Here is a 6,266-nt window from a genome sequence, read left to right on the forward strand (position 1 = left end):
CAAGGGCAGTCACCCATCTTCCACAGAAGTCACCTCACCTGCCTTGCTACTCCCTGCCACCCCCAGTTTTTATTTGTTTATCGAACACATTTATAGACTGCCCGATATGTGTATCCCTAGGTAATGTATATGGGTTGTTTTTAAAAAGCAACCTTAAAAACAAAACAAAACTGATTAAAATAGTGTTACAGAATAAGAACAATTATAGCAATTTTAAAATATTTTTAACAAAAAGCCTGAGAAAACTAGTATATTTTAAGGGTATTTTTAAAGGCAGCCTAGGATGGAGAAGTCCTTATTTTGACAGGGAGAACATTCCAAAGCCCTTGGACAGCCACAGAGAAGGCCCAGTTCCAAGTTGCCACCAAATGAGCCAGTGGGAACTGCAACAGATCTCTTGAGATGATCTTAACAGGCAACAGGATTCATGACAAAGAAGGTACTGAACAAAATCCAAAAAGAATCCAAAAGTTCCAGTAAATAATGTAGTAACAATCGTCTATAAATTTTAACAACAATAATCCAAAATTATAACAACAAATATCGAAATAATAATAATAATAATTATTATTATTATGGGACAATCCAATAGATTATAATAAAAAAGCAGGCTGGATGAAAGAGGTTGAAAAATGTAACCAACAAATGCAAGATCTAATAATAACACCAGAATTAATACATGAAAGAGCAAAGAAAATTAAAAATTGGACTGTACCAGGCAACGATGAACTGCATGGCTTTTGGCTTAAACACCTAACAAGCCTTCATAAACAACTATCAAAACAGTTCAATCACATTTTGCAAGGAGGTGATATTGAACAACGGCTAACAACTGGGAAAACTCATCTCATAATGAAAGACCCAGCAAAAAGTGCAGTTCCAAGTAATTATAGACCGATCACCTGCCTGCCAACCATGTTCAAATTATTAACTGGAATAATAGCAGATGAAGTGATGCAACATTTATTAACTAAAAAACAGCTTCCAGTTGAACAGAAAGGAAATTGCCCAAACACCAGAGGCACAAAAGAACAGCTGCTGATTGACAAAATGATTTTAGAAAATTGCAAGAGAAGAAAAACAAATCTAAGTGTTGCATGGATTGACTACGAAAGCCTTCGATTCATTGCCTCACACATGGATACTCAAATGTTTAGAAACAACTGGTGTCAGCAAAAACATTCAGATATTTATTTTAAAAAGCAATGAGCATGTGGAGTACACAGTTAACAATCAATGGCGAGACACTTGGACAGGTTAGCATTAGAAGAGGCATTTTCCAAGGGGACTCACTATCCCCTCTGTTGTTTGTAATTGCCATGACTCCACTTTCACAAATACTAAGCAAAACAGGCCTCAAATACCAAACATCTAAAACATCAAGTAAAATAAACCATCTGTTGTACATGGACGATCTGAAGTTGTATGGAAAGTCCCAGTCAGAAATCAAATCACACTAAACACTGTCCATATATTCAGCAGCGATATAGCAATGGAGTTTGGACTAGACAAGTGTGTTGCATTAATAATGAACAGAGGAAAAATAAGAAAAACAGAAGGAATAGAACTGCCCAATGGAAGCAAGATCAAGAACCTGGAAGAGAAAGAACCTTACAAATACTTGGGCATTCTCCAGGCTGATAACACTGCACACACTGAAGTTAAAAGAAAAATTGGAAGTGAATACATCAGGAGAGTTAGAAAAATCCTGAAGTCCAAACTCAATGGCAGGAACACCATATGCTGTAAGCCATAAACACCTGGGCTATACCTATTATCAGATACACTGCAGGAATTATAGACTGGACCCAGGCAGAGCTAGAGACGCTAGATCGTAAAACCAGGAAAATCATGACCATCAATCATGCTCTCCACCCCCGCAGTGATGTCGATAGGCTATACCTCCCTTGCAGCTCAGATGGAATACTGCAAGTCCATCAAACAGTAGAGGAGGAGGAAAAGAGGCCTTGAAGAATATATAAAGGACAGTGAAGAAGATGCACTTCAAATGGTCAATAACGCGAAACTATTCAACACCAATGAAACAAAGCAGGCCTACAAGAAAGAACAAGTCAAGAACTGAGCAGAAAAATGGAAAAATAAGCCCCTGCATGGTCAATATTTGCACAATATAAGTGGAAAATCAGACATCACCAAGACTTGGCAATGCCTTAAGAATGGCAACTTGAAGAAAGTAACAGAGGGTTTAATACTGGCTGCACAAGAACAGGCACTAAGAACAAATGCAATAAGAGCAAAAGTCAAAAAATCAACAACAAACAGCAAGTGCCGCCTTTGTAAAGAAGCAGATGAAACAGTGGACCACCTAATCAGCTGTTGTAAAAAGATCGCACAGACTGACTACAAACAAAGGCATGACAAGGTAGCAGGGATGATACACTGGAACATCTGCAAAAAATACAAGCTGCCTGTAGCCAAAAATTGATGGGACCATAAAATTGAAAAAGTTGAAGAAAATAAAGATGTAAAAATATTATGGGACTTCCAACTACAAACCGACAAACATCTGCCACACAATACACCAGATATAACTGTAGTCGAGAAGAAAGAAAAACAAGTTAAAATAATCGACATAACAATACCAGGGGATAGCAGAATAGAAGGGGAAAAATAGAAAAAATCACAAAATACAAAGATCTACAAATTGAAATTGAAAGGCTGTGGCAAAAGACCAAAATAATCCCAGTGGTAATTGGCACCCTGGGTGCAATTCCAAAAGACCTTGAAGAGCACCTCAACACCACAGGGGCCACAGAAATTACCATCAGCCGATTACAAAAAGCAGCTTTACTGAAAACAGCCTATATTCTGCGATGATATCTATAACAGCAGCAGCAACATTGACAATAAAATTCAGCCATCCCAGGTCCTTGGGAAGGACTCGATGTCTGGATAAAACAAACCAGGCAATAACACCTGTCTGACTGTGTAAACAAGAAATAATAATAATAATAATAATAATAATAATAATAATAATAATAATAATAATAATATGTCTCCTTTTGTGGTAGGGCCATGTAGCAGTCCAAATTCTCAGGAAATAACTTTCCTATGTAAATCAAGATGTATCTATACATATGTGTTTGTGTATGTTATAAAGACCAATTGTTTATCTTGGAGATAAATTTTTCTCATCAAGACAAAGAGAACAATAGATAGTCATATGAAAAAATCCTAGTATTGGCCAAACAATTGATAGTATATCCTTGGTATAAAAGCCATAGTCCATATATCCTTAAATCGAAGCCAGATGTGATTTGACCCTCTATTGGTCTTCCTCAGTGGCTTAAAGATTATAAAAGAGTTCAGTCTCCCATTCTTGAGTTCATTAACCGTACACATCTATAGTAAAATATCAAATACAATGTGATTTGGATAGCAATAAAATGATCAATTTAGAACAATGAAATTAAAATTATAACAACTATGTTCAAACGGAATATATTTTAAAACTTCCAGTATAAAAACCTTATATGGAATGTTGTAGTCATCCAGTACCGAAGTTCAAAACAGCTGGGTATAAACATGTCCTATTTCTCCAGAAAAAGACCATCTTATTTATTTATTATTTCTCTGTGTAAATTGCCCTGAGCCGTTTTTGGAAGGGCAGTACAGAAATTGAATTATTATTATTATTATTATTATTATTATTATTATTATTATTATTATTATTTAATTAATAGCCTCTTGCCTGCAGCTGTGTTTTCAAAGCAATGGCTTGTCACTGGAAGCTTGACTTGGAACTACAATTTCTAGGTAGTCTCAACATTAAAGTAAAAGGAAGATTCCTTTTCAGTGTCATTGGATGGTAACTGACTGCTATGTGTAGACTGGATATACCCATTATTAAGTGCTGATCCTACTACACCTCTCCATACTTGTTCTGTAAGGTCTGTTGAACTAACTTTATAGTAAAGAGGATTATCTAATCATTGATATACTTCCTGGAGATAATCATCCCGGTTTAAAATTACTAATGCACCTCCTTTATCGGCTTAAATATAATGTCCTGTTTCTGATGTCAATCTGTCAGTATTTGGCATTCAACTTTAGTGAGAGTGTGCCAAGTATTTATATTTTTACTTTCAAACTCTTGAATTTCCTTAAGAATTAGTTCTTGAAAAACCTAAATGAAGGGATAATTTGATGGAGGATTGGCTGTAGATCTAGGTTTGAAGATCATATCCTCAATGCTATTGACTTGTTTGTTATCTGGACCCAAGCAGCCCTTTGTATTTTGCTTAGAAACATAATGGCAGCCAGTGCAGTTCTTTTAAAATCAGTGTTATGTGGTCTCTTTGGGTTGTCCTAGAGACTGGTCTGGCTGCTATATTCTGCATCAATTGTAGTTTCCGGACTATGTACAAAGGCAGCCCCACATAGAGTGCATTACAGTAGTTAAACCTGGAGATTAGTAGCATATGTACCACTGTTTTAAGGTAATTTATCTCCAGAAATGGGCATAGCTGACAGGGTCTGATGACTGACAAAGGCAGTCAAGCAGGGCACAGTTCAGGTTGTAAGGCACACCTCAGGTAGCACCATGGACAGAGTCATGTGACATGTCGACCCAAGAAGAGACAGAGGCAAACTGAGCTCTAAAATACCCCTGAGCCCATTTTGCCCCTCCTAGGCTCTTTTTCCCTGCCTAGAAATTAATCTAGGGATAGCCTCCTGACTTGAAGCTTGGCACTCCTTCTCTTCTCTAGTTGATCCTGCCTTGTTTGCTGCTGGCATTGATGCACGGATATCGGAGTGGGGGATGCTGCATGAGGAAGGCCTGGTTCCCCTAGGGACTCAAGCTCCAAGACTGTCATCTCAGGGGGTCCAGGGCTCTTTGGGCATTGTCACAAGGTCCTCCATCTCTGGAACTTCCACCACCTTTAGTCTTGGAACCTGAGGCTGGACCTAATTCAGATTCTGCTTCTCACAGTTATTCTCTGGGACTCCCATAGACTCTAGATCATTGATAGGTCCCCCACCCCTCTTCAGGGCCACACTCAGGGATTTCCACCATGGGCATCTGAAGGACTTTTTTCAGAGGGCAAAGGCTGCATCCCTACACCGACTTAACTGGGGGAGTAATTCAATGAGACTGACTCAATCCGTGGGGATGAGGAACTGCTGCCCCTTGCTCTCTCCCAGATGCCTGGACCACCAGAGCCTGGAGTCAAGTCTGGTGCTTCCTGATCAGACTCCAATTCACTGGTAAGGGCAGGACACATGACATACACTGTCCATCAACATCTCCCAGTTAGCAAGCGCTTGCTTCCCACCCAAGCCAGCTTTCTTCCTTTCTTTCTCACTTGGAGCAAAAGAGAAAGAGAAAGCCGGCCAGCTGCCTAGTAAAATGCTTACTGGCTGGGAGATGTAGATGGGTGGTGCATGCCCTAATGCCAGCCATGCTCCCTAATACCAGCATGTTGGTGGCAAGGGTCAAGTCCCACATCAGCAGGGGTGCACCTAGGTAAGTTTGGAGCCCAGACCTGAAGGGCTTCTGAGGGCCCCCCCCCACTTGAGAGCTGCTAGGGGGGTCAGGGGCAAGTTAAATCTTTTTTAAAACTGTTTTGCAACTGTCGCTGTGTGGCAGGGATTGGAGTGGCCAGTGGGGTGTGCAGAAGTGACAGCAAGAGCTCCTTCTCTGAGCCCACCTGCTTCCCAAACAAAAGATCGGCCCATTTTCGGCCCATTTAGGGGCTCTCTGTGCATGAGCACACATGCGCAGAGGCATGCAGCAGCCTCCCCTGCCTCAGTCTCCCCTCAATTGCCTGTACACCCGGCCAACTGCCCCTGTCTCCGCTACCATCCCCATGGTGGCAGAAGTTGGAAAACGGTTTTTTTAAAAAAGATTTAATTTGTGCAGTGGGGCAGCAGCGCAGCAGGTGTGGGGCAGTGGTGGGGCTATGGGGAGACCCCCCCAAAATGTTTGGAACCCCCCATGGAGACAGGAGGCCATGGACCAAATCCCCAAGGTCCGTGGCTATGTTCACCTCTGACAGTAACTGCAGGTTCATGGTGCTTACAGCCTCTGTGTTCTGGCAGCCTTATGACAGCTAAAGATCATAATGCAGTCTTTATAAACCTTATAGGTTATAACCTTTTAGCATTTGTATAGTTTTATTACTGTTTAAACTCCCTCATTTTTAATAGCCTTTAACAGCTGCCAATGTTGTGTTTTCTTGCCTTATGGTGGTCGAAGACCGTAATAAAGTGATTGACTGATAAATATATGCCACTTGATAAAC

This window comes from Hemicordylus capensis, chromosome 6 (assembly GCF_027244095.1).
Source record: "Hemicordylus capensis ecotype Gifberg chromosome 6, rHemCap1.1.pri, whole genome shotgun sequence".
Lineage (NCBI taxonomy): Eukaryota > Metazoa > Chordata > Lepidosauria > Squamata > Cordylidae > Hemicordylus > Hemicordylus capensis.